Genomic DNA, 17327 nt, shown 5'->3' with positions numbered 1-17327 from the left:
CAAAGCAACTTTGAATGTGCAAGCAGTTCAAGTTCTTGAGAACTGAAGCTAGCAGGAAAATAGATTAAACAAATTTGTTTGAGCCCAGTGGGCACATGAAAATCTTTCCTTTGGCTTTCCACAGCTCCATCTGCATGCATATCTCTGTAGACTCACATATAGATTTAAATTTGACATTATCTAATGTGTCTGGGGAAAATTTCTGCACAGCAAGCTGATTTTTTTTTAATGGCATTGCATTCAACAATACATTACAGTTACTTGAATTGCAACAGAATACCATTAATGATAAGAAATGCATTTGGAATTTATATTCTTTATCCTATATCTGAATATTTATTTTAAATCTACTTAGTACAGGTTGTCTCCCCCGCCCTAGTGCTATTTATAATGCATCATAATAATGTAACTTCAGTATATTTGATGAGTGAGGGAGAAACAGGGGAAAACCTACATACACATACAGCATACAAATCTTGAACTTTTTAAATTTTTGTAGAGGTCATTGCTTTCGTTGAAGTTAATAAAATCAAACCTGGTTAAAAAATAAGCGCATAGAACTTCTACTTAGAGTTTAGTTTCAATCCAGTTGCTTGCCAGTTTAATTCAGCCCTTGCTCCCACTTTGTGGTATGCAAATATTTCTCATCTGAGACCCTACGGCCAATCCAGAGTTTGAAAATAATCAAATAGAACAGTGTGCAATTTGAGGTCCTGACAACAAGTACAGAAATGTTGTTTTATGCTTGAGGGAACTGTGCACAGACCATCTGCTGCCTTTGTGATTCCCCTGATGCCTGTCAAAGCAAGTACGCATGAAAAGGCAGGGAATGGAAACAGAGGTATTATCATGTAGCTCAGTACAAGAACCCAAGAAACCCCAGCATCTCTGCTAGACATCAATTTGATAACCAGATCTATGCCAAGTATTGAAAGCTCACCTAGTGCACATAATCCCTTTGGGAACAACCCCACTGTGCATTTTATTATAATTATAAAGCATTGTGTATTACATGCAGAGTGATTTAGGATAATATGATCAAATTGCACTGAATCATGGAAAATGATGTAAATTAGTGAAAAAACACAGCAACCTAAAATCTAGCTTTCTTTGGGTTTGGTTTTTATGTTTCAAGAAGGCCTAAATAAGGATGAGCTTGATCTGTGTTGTGGTTTAACCCGGCCAGCAGCTAAACACCACCCAGCCGTTCGCTCACCCTCCCCCCTCCCTCTCTGGGATGGGGGAGAGAAACGGGAAAGTGAAGCCGGTGAGTTGAGATAAAGACAGTTTATTAAGACAGGAAAATAATGATAACAATAATAGTAATAATGATGATAACGGTATTACTAATAATAATGTGTACGAAACAAGTGACGCACAATGCAATTGCTCACCACCCGCTGACCGATGCCCAGCCTATCCCCAAGCAGCCGGCCCCCCACCCCGGCCAGCCACCCCTATATATTGTTTAGCATGACGTCAGATGATATGGAATACCCCTTGGGCCAGTTTGGGTCAACTGCCCTGGGTCTGTCCCCTCCCAGCTCCTGCTGCACCCCCAGCCTGCTCGCTGGCAGGACAGAGCGAGAAGCTGAGAAGTCCTTGGCTTGGTGTAAACACTGCTCTGCAACAATTAAAACATCAGCATGTTATCAGCGCTCTTCTCATCCTAATCCAAAACATAGCACCCTACCAGCTACTAGGAGGAAAACTAACTCTGTCCTAACTGGAACCAGGACAATTTGCTTAATAACCTTATGCCTTGCTTCTTTCCTTTCTCTTCTCCAAGTTTAGAAAATGACAATGGCTACAGAACCCAAGAACTTGATTACCGAATTGCCTCAGTGATCTCATTTTATTTTGTTTTTTTCTGAGAAACAGATGCATGAGATTTCAAAGCATAAAAGAACAAACTTCTTCAGAATTCTATTTTACTTGAAGGATAGTCAGGTTCCTTTCAAGTAGCCACGCTTTTTAACATGTTACTATTTTGATGTGAAATGTTGAGCCTGACACATTTTGCTGATACCCAAACGTTTTTTAAGGAATACACTATTTTGTTCTATTAGAGCACACACACAAGTCCAAGTATTAAAAGCATTATGAAAAGCAAGGAGTCAAGAGTTCATAATACTCCTTTGTGCACACACATAATGAGAATAAGGACTTTAGAGTTTTTGTTTACTGTTTGGTTTTGGGATTTTTATCAATGATCTAATATTAGGTTGTCTGGGATTTATCTAGAAAATCTATCATATTTCCATCTGACTGTTGTGCAGAAAAAACAAGGCACATCTTGGAGATAGAAAACCCTTTCCTTTTCTCATATTTTCCATCTTAGACCCAAAGCAAACTTGCCTCTCACTTGATCGTGCTGTTTGTTTCAGAGTTTTTTTCCCATTGAAACTTCTCAACCACAATGCAGTAACTCATCTCCAGAGAAGAAGATCAAAAATTTTTCATCTTCTACCTGATACTGCATCTGATGCCTCTACAATAGTCAAGGATATTGTACATTCATTCTGCTCTTTTCCCACTCCCCTGCCCAAGACAGATGATACACAGGACAACATTGATTTTTATTTTATTTTTAAACAACTAAGGAATTTCTCGTGTTATTCCAGTAACAGGCACTTCGTAACAGTAGTAATCCTTTACCAATTTCAAGCTTTTAAAATTCCAGTCTTTTCATTTTTTATTATTTTTTTTTCAATCAAAGAACAAGCATGGTTTCTATGTCCTTTCCAAAACCTCTAGCTTAAACTATATTCTTATTCAGTTTAGAGTATTCAAATCCTGAAGTGAAACAGCAGTTAGTTTTACCTTTTTAAATTGCTTGCAGTGATTTAAGGTAGTAAATTAAGTATGGATGTCTGTAGAAACCAAAGCCCTTTCCAGTATTGGAATTTTTTTCCCCAAACCTTCTAGCTCCTATAAACCTAGGCAAAATATAACTTAGGAAAACCAACAACAGCAAACCAAGGAACATCTACGAGCCTAGCAGTTAACTCCAAGCCCACAATGGGCATTACAGACTGCGATACTGCTGCATCCCTATCTTATAACCATCTGTGTGCTCCTTTGCAGCAAACCCAAGCTTTTTCTACAGCCTCACCACATTCGTTGCTTCTGACTAGCTTGTCGGGAGTCAATTTAAGACCTATCTTGCAAAGAAAAAAGAGATAAGCTTATTACAACAATTCTCATTAGCACATGAGCTTCATAGCACTACCACATTTTGTCACATCCTGTGACATTCTACGCATCAAGGCCACCCAGTTCTTCAAATTACAATCACCTAGTCCTCCATGCTACCACTGTCTCCTAATTTGCTATCATTTCTTTCATAATAAAGAACAGTCTTAAGACAGGCCTTGAGGATCCACGTTAAGATTGATGCTTCCCTTACAAGTAGGACTTCTCACTCTCCATTTTAAACACTTCCTTAGCCATTTCAACCTTCATTTTCACATCTTATTCAACAGTTTTCTACACAGTTTTACACAAAACTGTTTATGAAGTTCAGAGAACCTAATTTCCTATAAATAAAAAAAAAAAATTATCAGATCAAGGGACAAGATATATCTGGCACCAAATACATTGGTAAAACACCCTTTCTTTTTGCCATTTGCTACCAAATCTGTCAATACTTCTTTCTTCCAAATATGCTGTGAGTATGTTGATTCACCCTCTTGAGATCAGCCTGTCTCGCTTGTTTTTTCCGCCAGCACAATTTTTTCCTCTTAAAATGTAGCCAGTGTTTGCCGATAGATTATAGTCTCTAAAGGATTGGTTCATGAGTCAACAGCAGCAGAAGTAGATGTAAATATTTCTCACGAATATATTTAATTTATTTAATTTCCTGTTTCAGGCAAATCACCCATTTAGTTTAAGCTCTTTTTTTTTTTTTTTTTAATTTCAAGTAACCTCCCAAATGTGTGTGGACACACACACTCCTTTCCTTCCTTCTACTTCCCTCTTTTCTCCCATGCAGACACCCCATATACACACACATTTCTGCACACACCAGATAAGAAAATAAAACGCCCTCCATTTTAGTCAGCTCCTTGCCATTCTAACATGGCCACTTGCAAGAAAAAAACATTATACATGAGGGAATAGACAAGAGCGGTGTTGACATTACATGTCCTTATTTCCAAAAGACCTCATTGCTACAAAGAGAAAATTTTTAAAAAGGAAAACAGTTTTGTTTTTCTATTAGTAGAATGAAATGACAGTTCTCTGAACTCATGGCTTGAAAAACATCCTGCATTCTTTGACCCTGTCACTTAAACATCCTATGCTGTACCTCCGGACTCCAATCCCATTACCCATCTTTAGCATGCATTCCATGACACTAAGTGTAAGTCTGAATTTTGGTATTGGAAGATTTGACCACTTCTACAAAAGGCTGTCCTAAAGTGGTTGTTTGAAACACTCATTGTCAGAGAGAATACATCTAACTTATTATTCTCACAAAATTTTTTAGTAAGTTTGGAACCAAATTTCATCATTTCTACAAGAAATAAATTAACACGGCTCTGATGCTGTGTACAACAAACCTGTTGAGCTTGTAGCACAAGACTTGCTTTCCATCAGAAGTATACCATCGGTGACATGTTTAGAGCAATCTGCCTCCTTACATGCATTTTAGACTGATGTTTATTATTGCCTTTTTCTTTTTAAAAAGTCATGTAAATTTCATGAACATGTTATTTCAGTGAGCAAAGCCACCCCTGAGGAAAGTATTTCAAAATCAAGTACACGTTGCAATTGAACATTAAATAAAAGAAACAGCTACCCTAGACAAAACAACAAAGTCTCCTATAAGAAATGACTGACAGGAGTTCCTGAGTTTGATGCATATTGTTTGGAAAAAACACTCTTAAAACTAAGTCCATCATCTGTTTGATTACCAGGTAAGCACAATGACCTGAAAAAAAATATTAGGAAAATTGTGAAAACATAACAGAAGCTGATATAAAATTAAATTGTTCCTTTTAAGGAAAAAAAGGGGGAATAGTACATTCCCACTAATACGAGAGAAACCTCTTTTACTTAGCCTTTGATTTCTAAAAATGCAGATAAAGGAAAATATCACAACCCTTAATTATTTGCTACTAAACTCAAAGACAAAAAGAAACAAAAAGTCACGAAGGGAGTTCTGAACTGACTGAAAGCAGGAGACTGAACAGCAGGGAGATGCTAATTCAGTTCAATGTTCTCAGCGTTTCTGAAGTTTTGCTACGTTGCCTTCTTTGTTTTCACAGCAAACAAAGGGAGCCAAAGAGGCACCTAGAAAGTTTAGTGTCAGGAAATGATACAAAACTATTGTCAGACTTGATTTTAAGCAGTGAGGACATGCAAACAGACATTACACAGAACAGAAATCGCAGTAGCTAGGGGGTGTTTTCCAGCTAGCTTTAGGGCAGGTATCACATCTTGGAACGATTTCTGTTCTGGTCAGTGCACACGAAGGTTAAAAAAAATAACAAATAAAAAATAAAGCTGACAAAACAATGCACCACAACCATGACCTGGGGTTATTTATCTCACTACTCGAGGTTCAACTCTTTTGTTTATTTCAGGTGGTTCTGCTTTCCTGTGTGCATGTTATGGATCACAAGGAACTTTTTCTTTCCGAGTCAATGTTCAAATGCTCTATTGCATCTCTCCACACACACATTTTCAGTGCCCTTCTAGCCTGCTTTCTTTGCACCCCAGCTCATACAGCCAGACTGTCCCAGGTTAATATGATCTAGTCAAATACAGATACAGGTATATCTCTATCTATCTGTATACAGCTACCTAGGAAGCAGCCTTGCAGGAAAGAAAAGGACAAGATGACCATGACTTGCTAGATATACACAGTCATAGAAGAAGTGGTGAAAGACACATCATTTTGACTATATATTAGGAAATTTCTTATTTTTTAAACAACATGAGAATGATTAACTACAGTTTGCCAAGAGTGGTGTGTGTGAACAGTTTAAGACAACTGGACAAGTCCCTGAACAATCTGATGAGACCAGACTTGTTTGCGTGGGAGGCTGGACTACACCTCGAGATGTTCCTTGTAACCTTAAGTACTCAATTTATGGCCATGGAGATGGCTATCTTCACAGAGTTTCTTCTAGGGCAGTTTTATTGCATGCCACCCCGAGATAAAGTGCAGAATACAGGTTTGTTATTTGCTTCTGTTCTGCAATCCTTCCTGCAAACAGCTGTAAATCCTCTCTTAAAGATTCCAACTGCTATTACAGGTTTTATCCTGTTCATCCTTCCTAAATCTTTGGTGATTGTTTTCCATATCTTTCCACAGCAGCTGTAACTAGGTTAGAAAATAAACACTGATACACAGTGTTGGCCTTTTAAACAACTTGACCACCCTAAACCCCTCAAACTATGAAGTGAACCTAGTAATCTTTCTCTATTTTTTTTCTGTTTTTCTGAACAACCTTTGTGTGTCTGTAGCATGCATTTTCTCATGCCTTTTCATAGCTGTGTGCACTGAAATCTGTTGACAACTCTAGCCTTTTCTTTTCAGTCATTCAGTTTCTGTTTCATGCCTTTCTGCTTAAGCAGTGCTCTGAAAAAAACATTAAAGTACATATTGTTCAACTGTTCTTTAACAGCCCCAACAGAAAGGTTTTGAATCTCAAGGAATTATAAGTGAAATCAAAAAGCCTTCAACCATTTTTAATTGCATTGCAAAGATGGGAAATCCACTTTACACACACCTGCACATTAACAGGGGTCAATGAATTCTAAGACTAGGAACACTGTTAGAATTAGGAGTAATACGTGTTAAAAATCATTTCATTTAGTCCCAATTAGAGTTCTTCTAGTATGTCCAGATTTTTAGCTATTTGATTGTGTTTGACTTCAATCCTGACTAACCAGAATTGTAAAGCAAGGAACCTTAAAAAAAAGTATCCTTTTATATATATTGAAAATATATTAGTATTTTCATAATTTTTCCACAAGGAAAACATTTCATAGGGTTCATTGTCACTCCTCACCTTTCTTAATTTCCTAGTGAAATCAAAGGCAATTCATCAATCCTCAAAGCAGAGAGGGTTACCTAGCATCAAACTTAGCTTAATATATTAGATTACATCTTTAACAATTATCTAAAGCCACAGAGATCAATATCAAAGCACAAGTGTCTAATCCAGAGGGCATTAAAATATCCTGTTACAGTGTATCTGAAGGATTAAAGCTGTGTTTCAATGGAGATCAACATAAAGGTGGAGAAAGGAGAAAATAGGAACTGCAAATGAAATACTCCTCAGGTAGCTTCGGCTTTCCGTTTTTTTTGGTGGAAACAGTTTACTTAAATTTTACATTTGCAAGACAAGTCATAGTTGTGTGGCATGAAGAGAACTCTTTTGTAGCCATCCTTCACTACTTAAAGGCATTATTTTCAGATATCCATGTCTACAAGGGGCAGACATAAGCAGACATATTGAACTAAGTCAACGAACACAAAGAACAACACTGAAGACAAATTCAAGTGAACACAATGAAAAATGGACACCTTGCTTAAGGTACAGAGTTTTGTAGTCCAGTGCTACAGAAAATCAGTTGAAGAAAGTTTTTATCTGATTTACCAGCTGCATTTTTTTTAATGCAAAGATAAAGCAGATGTGTTGCCCCAAAATCTGCATTCTGCACTCTCTCTTCCCAAACCAGTCAATATTTTAAACTATGCTATAATACAAAGAACACTACATAAGCTACTACCTACCTTGTTCCCATTTATAAGGTCAAGATATGATAACAGAACTGTTTTAACACTAAAAAAAACAAAATGATATGGAGAAAAAAAAATGTTACTACAATGACCTTTCCCCCAAATCACTTTTTTACCTAATAGAAAAATGAAATGCAAAGGAAAAAAAAAACAGTTTCCTGAAAGTAGACAGATTTACTTGAAAGGAAAAATCACATGAACTTGAAGCAAAAAATTGAACTTTTAACCTGAATAGATTCTTCATGTCTTCTTATGTACAATGACAAGCTCTTTTTTAGAGGTTCCACTTGATTGCTATGTGACAACTTTCTCATTTGCCTTTCTGGCTACAATTGTTTTTATCCCTTGAAGTGTGTTTCATGTCATAAAACATCTCAATTAGGCTTAAAAAAAACAGGATCAGGGCTTGCTTGTTCACAAATTTGTACAACACGTCCCTTCAAAAGAAAGCATCATTCAACACAGCCCTCTGTCCTTCATCCCACACCTACAAGTTTCCTTCAAGACCTTTTGATCTTCACCTTCTAACACACAATGCCCTGCGTCTCTGCAGGCTTCCACCACTTTCTGGTTCCACTTCTGTCCATTTTTCACCATCTTCTCCTACTCACCCTTCACTGATAATCCTTTATTTGTTTCATGTTACTGATTCCACCCAGTCCTTTTGCTACCACATTATCAGGCTCCTACTATCTGTTTGATGCTTTTTCTGTCACTTCTTTCGCATGCACAAACACCCCTATACCTAAGATGAACTCAAACTTTGTCACATTACAGCACCTCCAGAAAACCCATTAGGTGACAAGTAGCTAACCTACTCTGACTAAAAAAAAAAAAAAAAAAAAAATGTGAATCGTAATTTCTAAAACTGTATTTAATGGCATATTACCAGTTTATTTTCCACTTTGTCCTTCTCCAAAGTGTAATCTCTGGTGATCAAGGACTGAAACACCTTCTGTGTTCAGAAGAGTGAGACAACTATAGGCACTACCACATTCAATCAAATATTTCACTGGGTTATTTCATTCAAAATCAGTCAATGCACAGACAAACACTGAGGACTTATCACGCACACACAACAGCCCTACATTTGTAGGCAGATTCTGGGAGAGCCTTGTGACACACAAACCTGCCACATGAGATACACTATCCACAGGCCACCGACTGTAAAAACAATATGGTATTTTAATCCAGTTCTAACATGGCCTTGTCCAGTAGTCAAAAGTTTCCATGCAGTGAAGCTGGCTGGTTTCTGTTTTAAAACAATGACAGTAATGAAATCACTACTCATTACTTTTCTCTATTAGGGAAGAAAAGACTATTTCGAATTTTATCTTGCTTAGACCTGGCTTGTTCTGCCTTGAAATCCACTACAGAACCTTTCAAAGAAGCAGGCATCATAACTGAACTGCCAAGTATCTGCAGTCAGTTGTGAAGTCTACTCAAGCTATGGATGTAATCACTCAGCCAGACATTCAAGACTGATGGCTACTCCACAATTAGGGGAGTCTCTATAGCAAGCTCAATTTTAACACCAACAGGCAAACAAGAAGATTTTGAGACTTGGCTGTCACTTGGATCTGCTGCACTGAAGTCACTCAAGTTTCCCTGGTGGTCTTTCCTCTGCTCTGAATTCCAACAAGCCTTTGAACCCTTATACATATTGCTTTTTATTAGTAAAAACCCCCATACCAGTCTTGCTGAGGTCAAGAATTTTAGTCAAATCGATAGAATGACATCCTATTAGCCAACTATTTCCTGTGCTCAGAGCCAGTCAGAACTCACACGAACATGCAGAGCGCAGAGCTGACTTCTGAGCTCGGGAGCACTGCTGAGATGTCAGCTTGGGCTTGACATTGCACTAATTAACTGCATATTAAGGACATCTGCTTGGCTTGGAACATGTGCAGAAAAGTTCTGTCAGGCTTCAAACACTAGGGAGACAATAGTTCTGCTCCCCATGTCCAAATGTTTCAGGGTATTGCACATTATGACCTTTAGCACAAGACTGTACTGAAATCGAGTTCTTTCAACATACTCCACTCATATACACAAACGGCCATCTCCCTAAAGTTAGAACAGAAACCAAAAAATTGAGGAAAAAATTCCCCCAACATGGTCATTGTGCAAAACTAGAAGTACTTCTGACTTTTCTTCAGAAGCATTAAAGTAATCATTTAGAGTCATGATAAATCAATATGCAGCTGTTAAACCACTTTGGAAACTTGTAAGAAAGCTTCAGAAATATTCCTGAGCTTCCAATAGAGCTTTTTTCTCATTCCATGGTCCAAGCTCTCTCCCCTTCATTCCTCATTCTATGTTTGAGAGTTTGGAATTGGGAGGGACATGAGGTGTCCCTGTTTGAAGTGTCACTGAAACAGGGCACAGAAAACCAGCTCTAGTTTGAATGGATCACTTTCCCCCACCCTAGAAAAATCTCATTTAATTCGAAAGAAGCTTCTGTATGCTGTTTCAGTAGCTCTTTTCTGTAGGTCATCTGCTCCCCTGCTTTTTCTAGGGCAGATGCTCTCCAGACTGATGAGGTGCAGCAGGTAAGAGAAGAATTCCTCAAGATTTACTAGAGCAGACCTCACATACACAATCCAGTTTGGAAAACAAGAGTTAGGACTAACTCGGAGCAACTTCAATGTGAGCATCACCCAAGAAATGAAAAAAGCTAGGCCATGAGAGAAATTGTCTTCAGCACACCTTGCCTCTTAGCCCATCAGTCTCACTGACACAGCAATTTCCATAATGATGCCATGTGCTGAAACTTGCTTCCTCAGCTCTGTGTCTGATCCTGCTCATGTGCTTGTTTTGTGGCTGTCACCAGCTGCGTCAGCTTTCCCAATCGAATGAAGAGCTCCCAAGGAGAAAAAACAACACAAACTTGAGTGCTTTGTGTTTTACATGCATTTAAGTAGAAGAGCAGATATGCAATAGGGGAAGAAAAGAAAGTGGAGATTTTCCTTGAACTTTCAAAAGGAAGAGAAATTGATTGAAAAAGATAGGAAACAGAAGTGTCAAAGCAAGTGATGCTTACAAAAATTTGGGATTGAGGATTTCCACTGTAGAGCTAAATACACACTTAAAAGAGTCAAAGGGTCAATATGACATATCCAACATAATTCCAATGAATTGTAGTACTGTGCCATTTTACAGCAGCTGAGAATCTAGAAAAGAATAGCCCACTGCTCAGGAAACTCAATATATGAACCCATTCTGTAGCCCATGTTTCATTTTTTATATCAAAAAAAAAAATGTATAGCGCACCTTCACTTAGAAACGTAGCAGCAAAGTTGTGAAGTAGCATTTCTGAAAAGATTTGAGGAGAGAAGAATCTATTCTACCTGAAGTGAAACATTTCAATCTAAAATGAAGCCAAAAGGAGCATACCTTGCAGGCTTTCCCAAAGAGCAACTTGAGACTCTTGTGACACACCACAGATGGTTGTCTGGACCACTAAAACCTGCAAGGGAAGAGATCCTGAAACTCTCAGGAGTAGGGCAGCAAGCAATAACTACTAAAAGTTTAACTAAAGCCTGAGATTTTTCAACTTGCATCAAATAGATGAAAAACAAGCTGTCCCGACTATTGAGAGTAGGCTAAATATGGGACAGTTTCTCCAGACAAGACAAAAGAGCAGTATTCCAGACTTTGTTGCCACCACACTAAGCAGAACAAAATACTTCATAATGCACAGCCCAACACTTTCAAACTCATTCGAAAGCCAAAATCGTGACTGCTGTAGGGTCTGTCTTCATAGCTGTCAGACTTTAACCACATGTCTAACAAGCCAAAACTTTCTCAGTTGAAATGTTTGGCCCTACTGAAATATATAGGGTTATGGACAATAGCATAACTAACCAGATTTGGCCCCATACAATAGCTAATATAGACCAAGTGTAAGGCTCAGGAGACCATTTCTGATGAAGCATCCAGATGGAGAGCACCTTCATCCAGCTCGATTGCAGGTTGACAGACATGGTGCGATCCTTCTCTGTTCTGTTACACCAGGGAAGAGAGCACCCCTTCCCACCCTGCTGCACTCATATTGTACAAACTCACTACAGCTACTGTTCTCTGCTCCAACATCTTGATTTCTAGCTATTAGAAGTATCTCTAGATTGGTAGCCCAATAAAAACTAGGGTGTTTGTTCAAGTAATTGACTTGAAAATATTTCCTGTTGATGTTGTCTTTTATTAGAAAACCTCTGGGAGTACAATGGCACTTCAGTTTCCTAAGCATCCTCCAGAAAATGAAGTTATCTTAATTCCACCAATGTGTTTTAGCAAATAACTCACTTCCACTCTGCATTGTTTTACACAGTTCGAAAACACAGATATGCAGGTATCTGTATATTACTCACGGCCATGCAGTTTCCTTCAAATTCTGGCTCCCAGTTACAAATTTAGTTAACTTAGGATGAAATTGGGTGCTGCTTGGAGAGCCAGGACAGGACTAGTCCCCATTAACCCCAACTTTAGATGACCTCAAAGCACCTAAATGATGTGTTGGCTATTGGCACAGGGAAGAATATCTCTAAGCTACCCTGTATCTTGCTGTCTAAGCACCAAGTAACTAACTTGTACAAATCTTTAAGTGCTTTATTTGCCTTCCTTGCAAGGACTGTCAGTATGCTACCTGGGTTATTTGCTGCAACACATTAGATCAGGTTAGCTCTTAAATGGAAATTCCCTATAGCTTCACTCAATAAAATGAATATAAGCTAAAATATGAGTAATTCAAGGTTTATTTTCATCCTATGTCTTTAAAGAGAGAGCACTTTTCCAGGAGAGTACATCAATCAAGCAAAACATTTGACTTTTTTTTTTTTTTTTTAAAGAGATTGCTTTGTGATTAAATGCTTTTAAATGGTCTTAATCAAATACTTTTGTTCTGAGATTAGAGGCAGACACTAGTTTTAGGCCAATTATTTAGTAACTACTTATGTATCTTAAATGATGTTAGACATGATTTTTCCCCTTGGTTCTCAACAGCTATGCCTTTACTACAGCTGAATGACGACAAGATTTTGCAGCACAGAAAACTTGCATTTCCTCCCCCAGTGACAGTGTAATAACCCTTCCAGTTAGACAGCACTGTGAGAACCAGAGGGTAAGAAATACAGACTCCTTCCAGATCATGAAAACTGTAAGCTAACCCTGCAGCTGTGACACTGAGACATGAACTATGCTTACTTTTGGTGATACGGCAGGTCTACCACAGTACCCACAGCCTTACCTATTTATATGGCCAGGTATGAAAAACCCTGTAAGTTAGACTGAGCTTTTGCAACCCAAAAGAAAAACCTAGTTTGTTCCACATGTAAAATTACCATCATGATTTTCTTCCTTAGGACCTCCTTAATTGTATCTGTCTCAGTGTTTCGAGACTTTCTGGCCATTTCTTAATGTATGTAGCACCTGCAGAGACCTTTATTTTATAAGTGACAGACTGCGGAGCTGCTTAAGGAAAACCCCTCTGTTGTAGACCTGCATGCAACAGCCCATGGGCTGAGGAAATGGACACAACAGGCATCCTTCCCAGCACTTCTCTACCGCAGCAGGGTTAGTATTTAAGCAGAGATACTCCTTTTAGCTCTCCACTTTCCCCTTTACATTTAAACTTTTCTTCATTAATGAATGGGAGATAAATTTTATGCAAATCAAAGGCCTGAAGGCATCTTTTAATCACCTACATTTCCATTTACAGAGCAGGTATAAAAAGAGCAATACATCCCCTTAAATCCATTATCAAGGCTTCACACTGTGCTATTGTTCAATGAATCTTTCCCCAGTTTTGCCTCTTAAATTACACAGGGAAGAGAGTATTCCCATCAAGTTCAACTTTATCACCAAGTAAAGTTGTCCTATTCCTTCCCATAATGAAATCTGGATCCCTGATGAGTAACTTGCATTTAACTGGCAACACTCTGGGCTACTTAGATTAACTGCAACTGTCTGAACAGCTTGAACCTCAATAAAATGTGTAGTAAATGACCGAGCTAATTTAACCTCATTAATCCTCAAGCCAATAGAACAATTTGATGTCCACACAGCAGTTTGTGCACAGCCTCCAACATAAACATGCCCTGGTAGGAAATGAACACCAAAAATGTGCTGCAGCCCTACTGCCAGTGTTATCACTGTTGGGAAAATAGCTACATAATTAGAGACCTATCTCCAGCTGTATTGCAGGAGTCACGCACTTTATTTGGGCTTGTTAACAGCAGAACTGTTGTCTCCAAACTAGATCTGTCCTGGAATCTCCCCACTGCAGCACTTTGTGCAGCAGCCTCTATTTTATCTGTAAACCATTTACCTCCAGTGTCAACAACACCACCACAAGCAGGAAAGGAAAACACAGAAAAGCAAGCAGGAAATGAGTTGGATTAACTTCCATGATAACTACTCATTGCAGTAGCATTTGAATCTATCTTTAGAATAAAAAGTTTGAAACTGCAGTTACCAAGACTGTAAGGTTCCCCAGCACATAAATAAAAACAATTTCAGCAAGACATTTCAAATATTTTATACATATTGTTCTGGAAATGAACACCAGCTACTTTTTCATCAAATGCAATACAACTAAACCAATGTGAGCAAACTCTCCACTCCCATGTGGGAGCACAAGCCACAAATAACTGTGGCTTAATGCAAACAGTTTTTAGGACGCAAGTAAATCAAAAGGGAATATTTCTAAGCATATAAATGTTTAATTCAGCACCATTTATAAGAAGTTAATTCTCAAAGGAACTTTGTTCTGACTTCAGTTTTGACTTGGGCTCCTGGATGCTTAATCACTTTTAAAATGGGACTAGGCATTTTAGTGGAAAAGTAACTCGAATCCAGTTTATCGGTACTAGGTACCAAGCTATCACTGACAAACAGGTATGACATAATACGAACTATGTCACTTTGACCTCAGCTTATTAGAAACACCATCCCACTGTTTGTGGTTTTTTGTTCTTGTTGTTTGTTTTTTTTGAAGGTGGGTATATAGTTGCTTCTTTCATAGCTTCATTGCAACACAGAAGAGTGCTAAGAGAGAGACTGCCCACAGAAATTCAAGAACCAACTGGGTCGCTTAACTACAGTGCAAGTTTTCCATTAGCAACAAAACAAGAACAGAACATCGTTTTGTGAAATGTTCAAATGATCATGACAAATGGTCATCAGTGCAATTGAGTCTAAAGCAAAACTCACTTGTTAGCTGAACTAAGTAACATACAGAAGTCTCTAAGTACTGTCCTCACAGAAGTCAACATCAATTTATAGCTAGAAATTGATGTTCATTGTAAAATGAGAAAGTTTTTCAAATATTTCCTATAAGGGAGGCTCTGCACTAGAAATACCACATGGAACTCAAATAATTATTACTGAATCCAAGATATAGAACCCAGCAGAGCTTGAAAAAAAAAACCATGCCAATAAAGCTATTCCAATATTGCTAAGATTTTGGAATCCTTCCATAAAACGCAGCTTAAGTGCATTCCCTGCAAAAGCTAAAAACAAGGGGCAAGTTACATAAACAAATCATCTTTCAAGTGTTTTACTAGTCTACTTTCTTCCTCTCATCATGCTGATGTATTTATAGGCCACCATTACAGACAGAAACAAAGTACGTTTAGTTGCCTAATGCTCACTTTTGGACAACAAAAGATCTTTTCCCACAACATTTCATCTGAGCTCTCTAGTCTACTTTCTACCAGCAAATATCTTGAGCAATCAAAAACGTAAATACACAAAGTACCACCCACTGTTCTTTATCAGATCTACATTTAATGGAAAAAATCACCTCAATCCTTCCTTCCAACTCTTTGACGAGGCAGGTTAACTGTTTTGAAGAGACTTCAGATGTGTCACCATCTTGTACAAACACCAAAATATTTGCCAGAAACCACATAAAAATAAATAAATAGAATAGATTTAATGCAAGTAAGACTTGCTCCAACAAGTTCTTCTCTAGTTGTCTTCTTCTGACTAGTCATTTTAAATCACTATTTCACCCAGAAATTCTCCTCTAACAAGTTTTGCTTGCAAATTAAACAAATCATTCCTAGCACATACCTTCTTCCTTACTGTGAATATACAAAAAAGTAGTACATTTTGAATTACTGTAGAGTCTGTTTTTCTTAGAGATGATTTCACAAGAAAAATAACATAGATCATCAGTAACAGAAACAGCAGTATTTGTTGTGTATAGGGAATTCTTGCAGAGACATTTTCCCTTGGACAGCAAAGAAATGCAATAACTTACATTTCTCAACCACAGTGCATGCTTTCTGGCAGTATAAAAAACAGATCTCAATAATAAAACTATACCTCACTACCAATACTTACCTTTCAGCAGTTCCATGAAACATAAATATAATACATATATATATATATGTAAGTATATACGTTATATTTCTAAGAACTTGCTGGGTCATGCCTAACTTACTGATTAGGCACTGAATTTAAAAAAATAGTGCATATATCACTCATATATTATATCCTGGAGTTCACATTTCCGACCTTTACTTGCCTAGGCCAAAGTCAAACAACACTAAGGTCTCCATTTCCTACCTTCTGGGAGCATAGCTGGAAAAGTTTAAAACCTTCTGGGAGCGTAGCTAGAAGAATTCTAGCTTCATAGACTTGTCCACAACTGTAGGTTCCTGATCCCTAAACAGAAAAAGAAAGAAGGTAGCTGAGGAGCTGATAAACAGAGCTTGGTATATTACTATATATATATGCATTACCAAACATGACGCCTATTCCAGACTCAAGAGAAACTAAAGTTGACCCTGTAATCCATTTTCTGTATGACTGGGATGACACTTATTTCTTAAATTTCCTCAGCCACTGATGAACAATGGCACTGATGTTTCTCACACCCACACAGCCTACCTAATAGGTTGTCACATTCCTTGTGTTAAATTCATTGCTTTTCCCAAATATTCATTTCCTTCACATCTACAAATACATCTACCTGTAACTTAATTCCAGGATATTTTTGTGGCTTTTATTTGTTGGTTTGCTTTTAAACAGTGCTAGTCCTACAGATTTTTTCATATGATATTCAAGAAAGAGTGGTCTTGATGACATTTTTATATTCAAACATAAATCTTTTTTCCAATACCCTTGGCCTGTTTGCTCACTAACCCTCAATATGAGAGAAAGACACTGAAAGTCACCGATCAGTTACTGTAATAGGATATTGAATCTGTTATGGAAGAGTAATTAAACAAATTCCTCAAAAAGAAAACACTGGCTTACAAAGAATAACAACTGTGTCTTCACTGGAGCAGTCACAGTAGGACATTCTAAGAGAAACCCTTGGAGGCAGTAATGCAAGTCACTGCCACTTCTGTATTGTTCAACTATAAGGCCAATTTACTTCTGTGCAACTATGAAGTATAACACAGGGAAATCTGATCTCTTGCTAATCAAGCCATATGACCAGGAAAATAAAGCTAAAGGTATGCTCTTATTTTGATTTCAGGATCAAACGGCACTAAGAAAACGCAAGCTGAGGCTGAGTTATCATTTTTCAAGTTGCTCTGTCCCAGAACACTGAGATTTC

At 37.8% G+C, this 17327-nt stretch overlaps 1 long non-coding RNA gene across 2 annotated transcripts in view; it reads right to left on the bottom strand.

Moving 5' to 3' along the window:
- LOC136791153 (uncharacterized) overlaps window positions 1-16893 on the bottom strand; it is a 169799-nt gene extending 152906 nt beyond the window's left edge. For both annotated transcript variants that reach the window (XR_010832554.1, XR_010832555.1), the window contains exon 1: window positions 16328-16893. This is a non-coding gene — a long non-coding RNA (uncharacterized lncRNA). The remainder of the gene's footprint in view (window positions 1-16327) is intronic.
- Between the last annotated feature and the right edge of the window lie 434 nt (window positions 16894-17327).

Source organism: Anser cygnoides, chromosome 6 (genome assembly GCF_040182565.1).
Source record: "Anser cygnoides isolate HZ-2024a breed goose chromosome 6, Taihu_goose_T2T_genome, whole genome shotgun sequence".
Classification (NCBI taxonomy): Eukaryota; Metazoa; Chordata; class Aves; order Anseriformes; family Anatidae; genus Anser; species Anser cygnoides.
Note: the sequence above shows the minus strand (reverse complement) of the source record. Positions and strands in the feature narration are given on the sequence as shown.